General features: G+C 40.4%; 1 long non-coding RNA gene across 5 annotated transcripts in view; it reads left to right on the forward strand.

The window, feature by feature from the left end:
* Nucleotides 1-16,911, forward strand: part of LOC129635112 (uncharacterized) — a 334,700-nt gene that overhangs the window by 228,714 nt on the left and 89,075 nt on the right. For 4 of the 5 annotated variants that reach the window (XR_008706105.1, XR_008706108.1, XR_008706109.1 and 1 more), the window contains exon 4: nucleotides 12,944-13,398. This is a non-coding gene — a long non-coding RNA (uncharacterized LOC129635112). Of the gene's footprint in view, nucleotides 1-9,477; nucleotides 9,583-12,943; nucleotides 13,399-16,911 lie in introns of all 5 variants that reach the window. The other variant, XR_008706106.1, reaches the window with a different exon arrangement.

The following is a 16,911-nucleotide window of genomic DNA, read 5'->3' on the forward strand; positions in this document are numbered from 1 at the left end:
ATGCCAGCAAATTTGGAAAACTCAGCAGTGGCCACAGGACTGGAAAAGGTCAGTTTTCATTCCAATCCCTAAGAATGCTCAAACTACCGCACAATTGCACTCATCTCACACGCTAGTAAAATAATGCTCAAAATTCTCCAAGCCAGGCTTCAGCAATATGTGAACTGTGAACTTCCTGATGTTCAAGCTGGTTTTAGAAAAGGCAGAGGAACCAGAGATCAAATTGCCAACATCCGCTGGATCATGGAAAAAGCAAGAGAGTTCCAGAAAAACATCTATTTCTGCTTTATTGACTATGCCAAAGCCTTTGACTGTGTGGATCACAATAAACTGTGGAAAATTCTGAAAGAGATGGGAATACCAGATCACCTGATCTGCCTCTTGAGAAATTTGTATGCAGGTCAGGAAGCAACAGTTAGAACTGGACATGAAACAACAGACTGGTTCCAAATAGGAAAAGGAGTTTGTCAAGGCTGTATAGTGTCACCCTGTTTATTTAACTTATATGCAGAGTACATCATGAGAAACGCTGGACTGGAAGAAACACAAGCTGGAATCAAGATTTCCGGGAGAAATATCAATAACCTCAGATATGCAGATGACACCACCCTTATGGCAGAAAGTGAAGAGGAACTCAAAAGCCTCTTGATGAAAGTGAAAGTGGAGAGTGAAAAAGTTGGCTTCAAGCTCAACATTCAGAAAACGAAGATCATGGCATCCAGTCCCACCACTTCATGAGAAATAGATGGGGAAACAGTGTCAGACTTTATTTTTCTGGGCTCCAAAATCACTACAGATGGTGACTGCAGCCATGAAATTAAAAGACGCTTACTCCTTGGAAGAAAAGTTATGACCAACCTAGATAGCATATTCAAAAGCAGAGACATTACTTTGCCAACAAAGGTCCATCTAGTCAAGGCTATGGTTTTTCCTGTGGTCATGTATGGATGTGAGAGTTGGACTGTGAAGAAGGCTGAGCACCAAAGAATGGTTGCTTTTGAACTGTGGTGCTGGAGAAGACTCTTGAGAGTCCCTTGGACTGCAAGGAGATCCAACCAGTCCATTCTGAAGGAGATCAGCCCTGGGATTTCTTTGGAGGGAATGATGCTAAAGCTGAAACTCCAGTACTTTGGCCACCTCATGCGAAGAGTTGACTCATGATGCTGGGAGGGATTGGGGGCGGGAGGAAAAGGGGACAACAGCAGATGAGATGGCTGGATGGCATCACTGACTCGATGGACATGAGTCTCAGTGAACTCAGGGAGTTTGTGATTGATAGGGAGGCCTGGCGTGCTGCGATTCATGGGGTTGCAAAGAGTAGGACATGACTGAGCGACTGATCTGATCTGAATATCCCATTTTGGGCTCCCCTGGTGGCTCAGGCTTCCCTTGTGGCTTAGCTGATAAAGAATCCGTCTGCAGTGTGGGAGACCTGGGTTCCATCCCTGGGTGGGGAAGATCCCCTGGAGAAGGGAAAGGCTACCACTCCAGTATTCTGGCATGGAGAATTCCATGGGGTCCTTGGGGTCGCAAAGAGTCGGACATGAATGAGCAACTTTCACTTTCACTTTTTGGTGGCTCAGTGGTAAAGAATCTGCCTACCAAGCACTAGATGTGAGTTTGATCCCTGGGTCAGGAAGATCCCCTGGAGAGAAAAATGGCAACCCACTCCAGTATTCTTGCTTGGAAGATCCTATGGACAGAGGGGCCTGGTGTGCTGCAGTCCATGGGGCCGCAGATTCTGACACAATGATCAGCTGAATAACAACAACAACAATATTTCATTTTATATATGTACCTTGTCTTCCTTATTCATACCTCTGCTGATGGACGTTTAGGTTGCTTTCATGTCATGGCTATTATCGAATCAGAGGTGAATCCAAAAAGTATTGTTGTGATTTATGTTAAAATGTGTTCTGCTTATGTTTTTCTTTTTTTTTTTTAATTTTATTTTATTTTTAAACTTTACATAATTGTATTAGTTTTGCCAAATAGGTGTCCAGCCTTACATTTAGATCTTTGACCCATTTTGAGTTTATTTTTGTGTATGATGTTAGAGAATATTGTAATTTCTTTCTGTTAAACGTAGCTGTTCAGTTTTCCCAGCACCACCTATTGAAGAAGCTATCTTTTCTCCATTGTATGTTCTTGCCTCCATTGTCATAGATAAATTGACCATAGGTGCTTGGGTTTATTTCTGGGCTTTCTATCCTGTCCCATTGAAGTATATTTCTGTTTTTGCACCAGTATCATACTATTTTAATGACCAAAGATTGGTAGTAAGATCCAAGGTCAGGAAGCCTGATTCTTCTAGTTGTTTTTCTTTCTCAGGATTCCTTTGGCTATTCAAAGTCTTTTGTGTTTCCACACAAATTTAAAAATTTTTTGCACTAGTTCCTTGAAAAATGCCATTGGTAACTTGATAGGGATTGTACTGAATCTGTAGATTGCCTTGAGTGGTATGAGCTTTCTAAAAATGTATGTTTAAATGTCAGTTTTCTTCATCTGGGAATTTTTGCTTCATGTCTCAGGCAAAATTTTTTTTTTCTCTTGGGTTGTTAACCTTTTAATTTTTGATTTGCAACATTTATTTTTATGTGAAGAAAAATGGAAACTCTGTTTAGTGATTTATATTGCAAATACTATTTACCAAAAATATCATTGGATTTCATTAGTCATTTTTCCTATGTAAAATATTATTTTGAAGCCAGATATAACCAATTTCTTGTGTTAAATATTCCACCATGTTTTATTCTAGAAGATGCTTGTGTTTTTTCATGTATAATTGCTGATCCTTCTGGAATTTATCTAATTAAATCCAATAAGTTAGAGATACAACTGTTATTTCCAAGGATCTCCATCTCCCCTCCCTGACATACTACACTCACTTTATCAAACTACAATCAATTTACAATATACATTTGGGTCTAATTCTAGAGTCTGACTTTTATTCCATTGACTTAGAACAATAAGTTTAGAGGGATGGAGTGAGAAGGAACTGGAAAAGTCTAGCAAAACTAGCAGCAGAGCTGTCCAGATTACCAGAGTCGAGGGTCTGGGTGTACTCAGTGAGATCTAAAAGGTGGCAAACTACTAAACAAAGAGAAAAAGGCACCAAAATGGTCACAGAGGTCAGGGGGCAGGTTCGTCTGTGAACTCTCTCTTCTAGCGCACAGTTTTCCCCAAGGTGAGTTGCAAGTTTGGGGTTTTTCTCTGGTTGGGGTTTTTATGTAGGCTTAAGTAACCCAAAGACAAGAACAGCCTGAGTACAACTGGGGTCACATCCACATCTGTCCTGAATGTCCCCAGAGCTGGGCTCCTTCCCTTTCGACTGGAGGTCTTAGGCTTTCTATAACCTTAGAGTTGTCTATCATACTCAGGAAATCCATGCACGCACTTCCATCCAGTACAATCTGACTGGCACTGTGTGTCTGGAGGCCATGGGTGCTGGGGAGCTGAACACACATCACTCCTGGGCCAGTCTGCCTGGCTCAGTGGGCACTGAGGCTGCTCTCCTGTTGTTCCACTGTGCTGTCCTGGGGCTGCTGCTGGGCACTCACTGAGAAATGTGTGAAATACACTTCTCCCCACTCTTCATTGACCTTGATCACCTGGAACCTGAAGTAACTCCGCTGGTACCTCGAATCTTACAGACTTTCATGAACTTGCCTCTTGACACCTCTGCCCATAGTCTCTTTTCCCACTAGGGCTCAAAATATGTCCATCAGGAGGGACTGCTGGATGAGAGACAACCAGTTCATAATATGCTTCTTAGCACCGTTTCCATCTTCCCCAGGAGCCCCTGCATTGAGAAACTTAAACAAAATCCAAACAAACAAGACAAAAATCAAAAATGTTTTCTTTCTCCTGCTTATACCAAAATACTTGACAAAAACAACAAAGTGAGCTTTGTCCCTCCACTGAAATACAATGAGTGCTTGGGGGCAGATGGGGTTGGGTGCTAGGCAGTTGATTAAATCCAAAACCCAGGCATGTGTCTAATCAGGGTGCGCCCAAGTCAGGGTGAGCTGGTTGACACATGTGACTGTGGCATTGTTCATGAAGTCCCTTCTCTTCAGTTTTTCAGAGCTGGAACAATAATTTTAAGATGCTGTAGCTTAACTTTGCCTCCAAGCACACAAAATCAATGATCTAACTGTAGAGAGTCTCCAAATACTCATTTAGATTTCCTCTCCCAAATAGGAATGTAATTTAAAGTGTCTGGTTTTCTTTCCACAGGAATTGCACATATAAAGTGAGTTTTAAAATTTTTAAATTGCTAACTTTATAAACAATAATAAAAGCTAAATAAGCAACAGAATCAATAATGTTGTCCATGAAATGGCAGCACTCCCTCCCCACTTCCTGCCTGATATGAAATTAGAATGCAGCCATTAATGCTGCATCTGAATTAACAGGAAAAGGCTATTAGTGTCCCCTTTTTAAAAAGAATCTATTATATTTCCTTTACTTTTGCCATGAGGCAAATATCCATAGAGTAATTCACCAGCAACTGAGTAATGATAGACGACAAACAGGAATAGATGTAAGAGCAAAGAGGAGATTTTTACTTTCTCTTTCTCTCATCTGTAGATTCCATTCCTCGAGCCTACGTTGCATTCATAGGGCTATTTATTGAGGAGACTCTGGAAAAGACAGAAAGTACCTTGTCCACCCAAACAAAGGAACTATTGAGAATAAACAAAGTATTGAGTTTCCAAAATAGTCAAGCAAGTTCTCTTGCTGTTATTTATTTTGGCATCCCTGTAGCATATTTTTGTCTGGCTATAAATTCTTAGGGCTTTTTCTGTCTGGGGCCTGTGACCTATCTGCTTAAGACAGGAAAGAAATAAACAACTTACCAGTCAAGGGTATGAACAAAAGTTATGCCATAAATAGGAAAATAGAACAGTTACAGGGCATGGGAGGACACAGTGGGGGTCTTTATCCAGAGTACGGAAAAGCAATGATTTGAGAAACTCTGCTCACAAGTAGATTTTGTTATCTTATAGTAGCTGTTCAAATACATTTATGAGTGTGGTAGTGAAGGAAGCCACTTAGACCACATACACTGCTCTGCTTAAGATCTTTTGATTGCTGAGAGAGACTCATTTGTGTCTCTCCAGAGATGATGGACTTTATTTTGAGCTTAGACCTAAGTAGAATCCAGAACTGTAAGGTATCAGGAATCTAGAGGACTCAGGGTCTACTGGAAGCCTGGTTTATGCCTCTTATAGGCAGGTGTATGTGCCAGAAATTTAGAAAATCAAAACATGTAGACACCATAGGTTGAAGGCTCAAGAAAGGCCAGTCTTGGAAGTCTTCAAATATTTCTTTTTTCCATCTCAGCATTTTTGCTTTCTGATTTTATCTGCTCCTAAATACTTTTGGCTCATACCCAGTCTTTGGTATCTCAGCCAAGAACTGTGGGCCTTGGTCGCACTGTTATCAGCCTCATTTGCTTGGTATTTTCTAGATTACATGCTCAGAAGAGGGAAACGAATTGGTTCATGTCTTTCTCACACCATGTCATGAGCAAGACTAAAATTAGGTTACCTTTGGCTCTGTTCTCACCCTTGACCGAATTACCCATGGCAGGTTTGTAAGCATGCTTCAGAATATGGCCATTTCAGCATCTGGGGTTGTGGGCTTGTCTGTGTTCCTTTAAATGGGCATCGCTGGTCATATCTTTGATAGCTCCAGTATACCACGCATTCATTTCTTTGGATACATATAAGAACCTCCTGCCTCATGAGTGTTCCAAGACATTTATATATTTTGACTACTCCCATTTCTTTTGTAAGAAACATGTTAAGTGCATATCATTCAGTGATTCAATGAAAACCATCTGTTTTAAAGTCCCAGTGTAATAGGGACAAAATTATTAAGGAGTGGAAACTCACTATATTGACTCACACTGGGCTTTCCAGGAGGACAAGCTATTGCATTTTTATTTAAACTGCTGAAAACCAAAATTCAGATGAATAAATTGTAAAGATCTTATTGGCTTTATTCAGTGATTCATGGCATCCCATCTAGCAGCTATAAAGGAGCTCTGGAAAGCTATTGACAGAATGAAAGACCTTTAGAGGTAGAACAGGACAGGAAAGTTCTATCAGGCAAAAAAGCAAGTTAATTATTATAAGGTAGCTTTCTTTTAGGGGATGGCTGTGGTCTTTGGCAGGCAGATTCTCTGATTAGTGTTAATCAGGTGGTTACTGATGAACTGGTTTAAGTTTCTATTTGGGGAGAGCTAAAACTACTTTGCCAACAAAGGTCCGTTTAGTCAAGGCTATGGTTTTTCCAGTGGTCACGTATGGATGCGAGAGTTGGACTGTGAAGAAAGCTGAGCGCCGAAGAATTGATGCTTTTGAACTGTGGTTTTGGAGAAGACTCTTGAGAGTTCCTTGGACTGCAAGGAGATCCAACCAGTCCATTCTAAAGGAGATCAGCCCTGGGTGTTCTTTGGAAGGAATGATGCTAAAGCTGAAACTCCAATACTTTGGCCACCTTATGTGAAGAGTTGGCTCATTGGGAAAGACTCTGATGCTGGGAGGGATTGGGGGCAGGAGGAAAAGGGGACAACAGAGGATGAGATGGCTGGATGGCATCACCGACTCGATGGATATGAGTCTGAGTGAACTCTGGGAGTTGGTGATGGACAGGGAGGCCTGGTGTGCTGTGATTCATGGGGTCGCAAAGAGTCGGACACGACTGAGCGACTGAACTGAACTGAACTGAACTGAAAACCATTATTATGTCTCAGCTTGCTGTTGTGGGGCCTAGCATAAATGACTTCATCTTTGGCCAGTTGTCTTGTTTTTAATAAGATGTAAATCAGTAAAATTCATTATTCTTTTATTGAGTCAAATAAAATTATTTGACTTTTTCTCCCTTGAGGCTTCAGCCTAATATGTCTGCATATTTTGATGTTCTAAAGTGCTAGTATTTACTCCCAACTCCATTGATTCAAATGGCTTTACTCTAGACAAATTACAAGCACATATTTTATAAATTACAAGTAACATTTTTTTCCTTAAATATTACTTTTAGGGCTGAATGAACTTTTTGGCTAACCCAATCATCTCTAAATGTAACCCCAAATCCCATCCAGTTAACCTATTTCTATGAATCAGTATCATTATATTTCTACAATTTTAAGTGATAGGAAATTTTTTTGTCATTCAACTGAAATTTATACTTAACAGGTCAGGAAATACCACTGTGAACAACAGTTACAAGAGCCCAACAGTTTTGCAGCTTCCATTTTAATGGAAGAAGAGAGGCAATAAACATTTCATTTACAATAGAGCAATATGAAAATAAAGGAAGGTGAACTTAATTTCTTGACACGCATTCCAGAAAATACACTTAATTGATGAACTGTGTGAAGCTGATCCAAATTTATTGTCAGTGGAGAGCTCAGGACCTTTTAAATGACACAAATTGATGGTTTTTATTTTTCATTGCACAGTTCTGCAGTTCTGTAGCTACTTCACATCACTGACATTAAAGACAGTGACATCTGGGACTCAGATTGCCAAAAATATATAGTAACTATTCCTTATAAGCTATGTTTGAGCCATCTCTAAGTACTACATGGAGTTAATAGAAATATCTTCTTGATTCAGGGAAGAGCAGGTTGAAGCAGAGTAGGTGGGGTTGAGATGAAAGGAAGGAGAAAATATGGAAGAAAGTGAAAAGAGGAAAGTGATTAATTTATATAAAATTTGAAGAGACCCAATAAGATGTCTTTCCATATTTGATAGAATGGGGGTTTTGATATAAGGTTGTAGGAAAGCATTTTAAAGTAGTAAGTATGAATGGTGAGGCTAGGTCATTCACATACAGCATGAACTGGTTGAACTCAAGTAGAAAGGTACTTCTTTAATGATACTGAGACCAACGAGGTTAGGAACCTGCCCTTTGTATTGGTTTGTCAGGACTGCTCTTTTGGAGTGTTTGGAGTATGTAGTTTAAACTGCAGAACTGTACCTTCTCACACTTCTGGAGGCAAGAAGTCTATGATCAAGGTATCAGCAGAGCTGTTTCCTTCTGAGGGAACGACCTGTTCTACGTCTTGTTCCTTGACTTGTAGACAGCCATCTTGGCTCTGTTTATTCATGTCTTCTTCCTTTGGTCTGCAACAGGATCCACATTTCCTCTTCTTATAAGAACAGAATCATATTGAATTGGACTCACCCCCATCATCTTATTTTTTTTAATTTTAAATATTTTTAATTGAAGTATTTTGATTTATAATGTATTAGTTTGAGGTATACAGCAAAATAAATCTGTTGCATATACATATATCCATTCTATTTTTCCCTTTTAGATTCTTCTTCCAGATAAGCCATTATAGATTATTGAGTAAAGTTCCCTGTGTTATATAGCAGGTTCTTATTAGTTATCTATTTTATATATAGTAGTGTGTATATGTCAGTCCCAGTCTCCCAGTTTATCCCTTCCACCCCTTATCCTCCTTGTAACCAACAGTTTTTTCTACACCTGTGATTCTACTTCTCTTTTGTAAGTTCATTTGTACCCTTCTTTTTAAATTCCACATATATGCAATATCATATTTGTCTTTCTGTCCCTGACTCGCTTCACTCAGTATGATAATTTCTAGGTCTGTCCATGTTGCTGCAAATGGCATTATTTTGTTGTTGGTGTTTTTTTTTTTTTTTTGGCTAAGTAACATTCTGTTGCTTATATATACCACATCTTCTTTATCCATTTCTCTGTTGAAGGACATCATCTTATTTTGACTTAGTTACTTCTGTAATGTCTCTATCTCCAAATATGTAGGGGATTTTTTGTTTCATTTGTTTGTTTGTTTAGCCATGCAGAATCATATTACATAGATATTTCAAAAACAGTTATTTGAGGCCTTTCAAAGTCTGACATCAATCTATACTTTCAGCTGTATACCATGCTTCCCCCATATCCTTATCCTTTGAATAAATTATTTATCTTGAAATAGCCATAGTCTTCCTCTGCCTGTTCAAGCTCAACCTACCTTTCAAGGACTTGCACAATTTTCGCCTTCTGCCTGAGGCACCCTCAGGATCAGAAGAGAAACAGATCTTCTGGAGTGGAAAGATAATAGACATGGAGGTCAATGATGTGGGCTCTTTTTCTAGCGTTTTCACTTACAAGCCATGGGTTTTTGAGCAAGCCAGTCCATCATTCAACCATAAATTAGTACAAGGTAATATCCATCATACAATTATGCCAAATATTAGATAAAATTACACAAATTAAAGGTCTGAAACAGTGTTCAGAAATCATTAGTTTTTTACGTTCACATGCCACTCCCATCTCCTTTCTTTTCCTACGATTGCTAATTTTGTGTGAATTCCTCTGCTACAGTACTTATCGGTTTGGTTTGCATTATCATGATCTGTGTGTGTGTGTGTGTGTGTGTGAGTAAGGTGGTGATTGAGGCCACAGTCATAATTTACCTTGGCTTCCTAGCTGACTTCTGAAAAGATGCCAAGCCAAGAACCTAGCACAGAGGGGACAAACAGAAATTGTGGTGACCAAGTGGAAAGGCAAAGGAATTGGATTGAAAGAAAAGAGGTGCGATTTCATCCCATCTCTGTTATCCTAGCTACATTCACATAAATTGCCAATGAATGGTAAAAAATTTAAAGCCAATGAAATCTGTGAAAGATGACTGAAGAGCTGAGTCGTCCTCAGCCCCAGTGATTAGTCTCTGAATAATTGAAAATGGATGTAGTCTGATTGTTTTCTTAAGTGTTTTAAACATAGTAAGATGGATGAATCAGAGAAGGTGATGGCACCCCACTCCAGTACTCTTGCCTGGAAAATCCCATGGATGGAGGAGCCCTGTAGGCTGCAGTCCATGGGGTTGCTCAGAGTCAGACACGACTGAACGACTTCACTTTCAATTTTCACCTTCATGCATTGGAGAAGGAAATGACAACCCACTCCAGTATTCTTGCCTGGAGAATCCCAGGGACAGGGGAGCCTGGTGGGCTGCTGTCTATGGGGTCGCACAGAGTCGGACACGACAGAATCGACTTAGCAGCAGCAGCAGCAGCAAGATGGATGAATAACCAGGTCATAGTGTACTTTTGTCACCAGGCTTTTGCCATTTAATGCCTATTTCCATTCCACACATTTTCCCCTCTGCTGTGGTAAAGAGAAGCAGTACATGCCATACTTCCTAGCTATCAATAAAACGATCCTTAAAATGTACATATTAAGACTAATTATTGAGGCTGTTTATAAACCTTGACTAATTAATCAATAATACCTCAGGGGCTTGCTTTTCCCATGACAGCCCCGCCCATGACTTCATTTCATGTTTTTTGGGTTTGGTAGGATTTCTTCCACCTATGCCACTATTGTTAATGGCAGTTGCAAGTCAGAAAAAGCAAAGGGATTAACTCACAATCTCCGATACAATTAATATAGCCTTGTAGCTGTTAGACTGACAAATACACCAGGAACAGCATCCTAGTGAAATGGACCTGCAGGCATGTGTTAGGGTTTAGATTCATCCAGAAGCTTAATTTCTTTTCACTGCAAATTGGAGGGTATACTCAAATTCAGTGTTACCATATGCCAATGGAAAAGAAACATATGGAAAAGTTTTAAAGCAAAAACAGATAATCATCCCTGCACTGCTTGCTTAAATTCAAAGGAGTTAATCATTTCATTTTAACAGGAACTTCCAGACAAACTGAATATTTTCTTTTGGTTCTCTTGGCTGAGCTGTTAACTAGAAACTTGGAAAACCAGTCAAGCTTGACTTTTGCTTTGGAGACAGTTCTGCAAAGTGGTTTAGAGATCTTACTCTGCATCAGGGAGGCCATGGTTCACATTTGGATGCCAATCCTAGGTAGTTAAAAAACCCAGGGCAAGTTACAAATGTCTGTAATGCTCAGCTCTCTCCTCTGTAAAAGAAATATGATACTGTCTACCTTACAAAATTGTGTTATGAGTCTGATGTCTGATAGGTTGGATCTGAATAAATGCATGATGCATATATAATATATTTAGCATAATTCCCAACATGGGGTAAATATCCAATAAATGTTGGCCATTTCTGTTACCAGAAGATAGTTCTCACCCTGTTTCTTATTCATCAGATTACCCTTAAGCACTCAATACAAATGGGAGGTCTGGGACAAAAAGATAATTAAAAGCTAAAGTTGAAGGGAAAATGATTATTATGGTCCCTTATAGAATCCTAAATCCTTTTCAGGACACTTTAGGTTTGCCAGTTCAATTAATAGTTCACAATTACCCTCCACTATCGCCTGTCCTTTTCTTTTTTTTATTAAGTTGAAATTTATAACAAGCATTTGATGAGATAAAATGGAAAATTACTTTATCTCTTATCATGCTATGGCTAAGCTGATATATCTCAGGTTTTATTTCTTGAGAAAAGATAGACCAAGTTTAGAATTGGGCTTTTGTAGTGACTGTCTTTTGAGTCTTTCCAGAAGTGATGGATGTGATGATCAGTGGGTTTGACCAGTCAGAACAAATTAAAGTGGTCATGGAAACCTAGGTTTTGCCAGGTGTAAATATTTTAGTTGATGGATCAAGTCGAGATTCTGGAGAAGTTTCCAAGTCTCACAGAGGTCTCATGGGAGGGCACTGGTGAGACTCTTCTCACTTGGAGAATTTGTAGCAATGGTTACACGGGAATCACTACCGAAGCATTTTAATTCTTTAACACCAATTTAGCCATGCTATGATGTATCAGTTGAATGTCAGCTCTACATGTTTTTTCACATGATTGATTATGGTCTCAGTTCCCCCAATTCATTGGAACCACATTTATCTCAGCACAGTATCAAATGATGAAAGTTGGTATACTCTAGGTCCAGAGTAAAACAATATAGGACAGTCATTAAGAATTTGAGTTCTGAAATTAGTGTGACCTGGATTTGAGTTCCACCTCTGTTACTCAATAGTTATATGACCTTTATATATGAATCACTTATATTTCCCAGAACTCATTTATTCATTCACACATGCCCTTAATCAATGTATTATGTACCTAAACTAAATGTCCCAGTGAGTCAGTAGAGAGTGATGAACAAGACTGATACATCTGACATGAAGATTATATTTTAATCAGAGAGGTATGATATAAAAATAAATGACTTGATAAGATAGTTTCCCATGGTAATACATGCTATTAAGCAAAAGGTAAAAGAAATAAATAAATAGGGAGAAATCTTTTCGAAAGGTGATCAAGAAATGTCTCTCCATGTGGGTGACATTACAGCTGAGACCTAAATAATAAAAAGCCAAATATGAACAGTCAGTCAAAGAGCATTGCACGTAAAAGTGAACAGCCAGAGAAAAGACTGTGAAGCAAGGATGTACTCAGTGAGTTCAAAGAATTGAGTAAGAGAAGTCTGTTTGGAAGGATATACTCAGTGAGTTCAAAGAATCGAGTAAGGGAAGTCTGTTTGGAAGAGATATCATGAGATAATGTCAGAAGCGTTGTTGTTGTTCAGTTGCCCAGTCATATCCAACTCTTTGCGACCGCATGTACTACATCATGCCGGGCTTCCCAGTCCTTCACTATCAGAAGAGTAGGCAGAGGCTAGATCCCGCAGGACCTTACCAACCACAGAGAGAAGTTGAGGTTTTAGTTGTATTTAATTAATTAATTTGTGTCAGAGTATAATTGCTTTATGGAGAAGGAAATGCAACCCACTCCAGCATTCTTGCCTGGAGAATCCCATAGACAAAGAAGCCTGTCAGGCTACAGTCCATGGGGTCTCAAAGAGTGGGACACGACTGAGACTAACAGACACACAAACACACACACACACACACACACACACACACAGTTACTTTAAAATGTTCTGTTAGTTTCTGCTGTATAGCAAAGTGAATCAGCTATATGTGTACATATGTCCTCTCTTTTTTTGATTTCTTTCCCATTTAGATAACCACAGAGCACTGAGTTGGACTATAAAGAAAGCTGAGTGCCGAAGAATTGATGCTTTTGAACTGTGTTGTTGGAGAAGACTCTTGAGAGTCCCTTGGACTCCAAGGAGATCCAACCCCAGTCCATCCTAAAGGAGATCAGTCCTGAGTGTTCATTGGAAGGATGGCTATTGAAGCTGAAACTCCAATACTTTGGCCACCTGATGTGAAGAACTGACTCATTTGAAAAGACCCTGATGCTGGGAAAGATTGAAAGCAGGAGGAGAAGGGGATGACAGAGGATGAGATGGTTGGATGGCATCACAGACTCAATGGACCTGAGTTTGAGTAAACTCAGAGAGTTGTTGATGGACAGGGAGGCCTGGCATGCTGCAGTTCATGGGGTCCAAAGAGTCAGACACAACTGAGCAACTGAACTGAGAACACTGAGTAGAGTTCCCTGTGCTGTATACAGTAAGTGCTCATTAGTTATCTATTTTATACATAATAGTGTATATATGTCAATCCCAGTCTCCCAATTCATCTTGGAGCCTATTGCTGTTTTCAGGAGAGAGATCACATGATCTCAGTGTCCCTACCTACAAATATGATAGGATTGGTGGTGGTGGAATGTTAAAAGAAATAGTCCATATAAAGTGTTCAGCGGTCTGTGGAATATGTTAGCTAGGATATTAAAAGCTAGTCAATAGCTAGTAGATTAAAAAGGTTCGGCCTCTATTGTTTAGCCAGGAGGCATCCTTCTATCTCCTATGTGAAGGAAAAGAGAACAAAAGCTTAAACCAAATGGACCTTGGCACAGAACAACCAAGCATTCTGGACCCTTCAGTGCACAGAGGCTTAAGCTGGATAGCTGTTGAATGTAATTCAGGATAACAAATGTCTTCTCACTTCATAGAATCGTGGCATGCTGGGACTGTCTTGTTTATAAGCTTGATGAATCAGATGAAAGGCTTTCCCAGCGTTGTCTGATACTAATTATCCGTCAGTGAAACTTGTTGATTGCTGTAAAAAATACCCTGGAGTCTCCCTTCCAGGCAACCAGCCAATGGCGCACACCGTCAGCACCAGCTAATGCTACTGGTGTGTTTCCATGACCTGAGATTCCTTGTTTACCTTTCCTGAAACATAGAATATCAAGTTTCATGTTCTTATTTCCATGCTATGTCCTTTGATAGACATTTTTGACATTTTCTTTGGAGATGGTGTGTGCTACCTTGAGAGTAAGGAGAATTTATATCAAATCCTTCTCTCTGAGACCAGAGGCCTCTGACAGTATCTGTTTCCAATACATTGGCTTTTATCTTTCGACAATAGTGTGTTTTGAAACAGACCATCTCTAAGCTTGAGTTGACAGTCACCATTATTTCTTCAAGAGGCATGATTCCAACCACTTCTTGAATGACCTTCTGTGTGAGAAAATCCTCAATTTTCCAAGAAGTAATAAAAGGGCAGAGGACAGCACAATTGCATGTATCTTCCAACGCCCCTTAGTCACATGGATGTTCTTTGGGGAGATGTTCAAACTGTCAAAACCCTTCCTCCTTGAGACCCAACTCAGCCATTGTCTGACCCAGTGACGTGGCCCTTCTGTGAATGTGTAGAGTGAGTACACCTAGTCACAGATCAATGGGCAGAAATCCACAAGGGCTAGCAGGCAAGATGGGGCTAGTTAGGAAGGCCTGAACTGCTCTAGTTTCAAGAAAAAGTAAGCAGATTGTCCTGGCAACTGTCAGAGCAGACACTGATGCCATTTTTTTTTTCTAGTTGCTATAACCACAAGTCCCAGAAAGTGATTTTGTATTAACCTTTCCACCTCAGTCCCTAAAGTGTCACTGAGACCTCTGAAAATCAGCAGAGGATTATAAGAGCTTCTATCTGTTATCGGTCCTCAGTGATTGATGGGGTTTCAAAGAAGGTGACTGGCCCTGCCCTCCACTTGGAGGGTCCAGAGTTTAGCTCTTGTCAGTGCCCCTGAGCCATCACACTAACGATAATACAGAAGACTGAGGTGGCAAACAGGTGCTGATTTATTAGCACACAATGGAAAGGATAATGTCCCAGGAAACTGAAGCCCCTGAATTTACATGATTCTTTCCTTCTTTGGCTAAGATATAGGGAGCAAAATATAGGATATATAGATATATGAGATTTCTCTGGTGACATAGACAGTAAAGAATTTGCCTGCAATGCAGAAGACCTGGGTTCAGTCCTTGGTGTGGGAAGATCCCTTCGAAGAGGAAATGGCAACCCACTCCAGTAGTCTTGCTTGGAGAATCCCATGGGCTGAAGAGCCTGGTGGGCTGCAGTCCACGTGGTTGCAGAGTCAGAGATAACTAAGCGACTAAGTCTAGGATACTCTTTGTCTAGGATATAGGGAGCAAAGATCACAATCAGACGGAAACCTAGGCAAATCACTGTAAAGAGATAAGCAGTATTAAACAGTCTAAATCCAGAAGTTTCTGTATTTACAGGCTTCATTGCAGTAGTTTCTTTGGCTGTTCACAACAGAAATCAACACTGACTAGCTTATATTAAAATTTAATTTAAGGTAAATCACTGATTTGATGGACATGGGTTTGGGTGGACTCTGGGAGTTGGTGATAGACAGAGAGGCCTGGTGTGCTGTGGTTCATGGGGTCACAAAGAGTCGGACACGACTGAGCGACTGGACTGAACTGAAATCATATGGGCAAGCTCTATGCAAGATTCACCCTGACAGAGAAATTTTACCATCGCTTGTGTCAACAACCAACCCTTGGTCAGGGAGAAGAACCTTGATTCCCACCCTCCCACCATGCCTCCTCCAGTCCCCAGCTAACAACCTGAATTACGGGTGGTGATTGGACTGAGTAGACCGAAAAGCAAATGCCCTGAGAGGAAAATCCCAAAGTTGCCTGATGGGCAGGGAATCAAAATAAAAGGATACATAGGTAGATGCTGTATCCCAAGATAGATAGGTGGGTAGGTAGGTAAATAGATACCTATGTCCTTTTATTTTGTACCTTTGACTTTTTATTTTATGGTTTAGATGCTTTGACATCTTAGGGCCTTTCTAATCCTGGAAGCACTGGCCTTCCCAAAGTTAGCTAATTCCTAGAGATGGTGCAGAACTTGCTTGAGATGCGTCTTGGCAAGCAAAGCAATTCAGAGCCCATACTTCCAGCCACTTCCTTAACTGGGCACTTATTCTGGGTCATTGTCAACTACACTAAGCTTCCTAGGACCAGATACCAGGCAACAAAGAAAGGTTCCTCTGCCCCACAGACCCCTGAAATTATTCAAAGTATAACAATCCTAAGCCTGCTTACCCTGCCTCACCCCTCCTTTGCCACAGAAGCCACAATAAGGACTCTTGCCCATGTTTGCTCCTCAGTGTCTCTGTTTCTCTCTGACGCTGGTGCTTCCCATTGTGACCCTGTATGGTGGGCCTTGCCTCCTGTGTCTAGGTAACTGTGGGCAAGCCTCTTCCTTCATGACAGTCATTTCTGTGTCTGCATGTCTTTTTGTTGTTGTTCAGTCGCACAGTCATTTCTGATTCTGCCCAATGGACGGCAGCACGCCTGGCTTCCCTGTCCTTCACCATCTGCCAGAGCTTGCTCAAACTCATGTCCATTGAGTTGGTGATGCCATCCCACCATCTCATTCTCTGTCATCCCCTTCTCCTCCCGCCTTCAATCTTTCCCAGCATCAGGGTGTTTTCTAATGAGTCAGCACTTCGCATCAGGTGGCCAAAGTATTGGAGCTTCAGCTTCAGCATCAGTCCCTCCAATGAATATTCAGGGTTGATTTCCTTTAGGATTGGCTGGTTTAATATCCTTGCAGTCCAAGGGACTCTTAAGAGTCTTCTCCAACACCACAGTTCAAAAGCATTAATTCTTTGGCACTCAGCCTTTTTATGGTCCAATTCTCATATCCATACATGACTACTAGAAAAATCATAGCTTTGACTACACAGACCTTTGTTGG

The sequence above is a fragment of the Bubalus kerabau genome, chromosome 20 (genome assembly GCF_029407905.1).
Source record: "Bubalus kerabau isolate K-KA32 ecotype Philippines breed swamp buffalo chromosome 20, PCC_UOA_SB_1v2, whole genome shotgun sequence".
Lineage (NCBI taxonomy): Eukaryota > Metazoa > Chordata > Mammalia > Artiodactyla > Bovidae > Bubalus > Bubalus kerabau.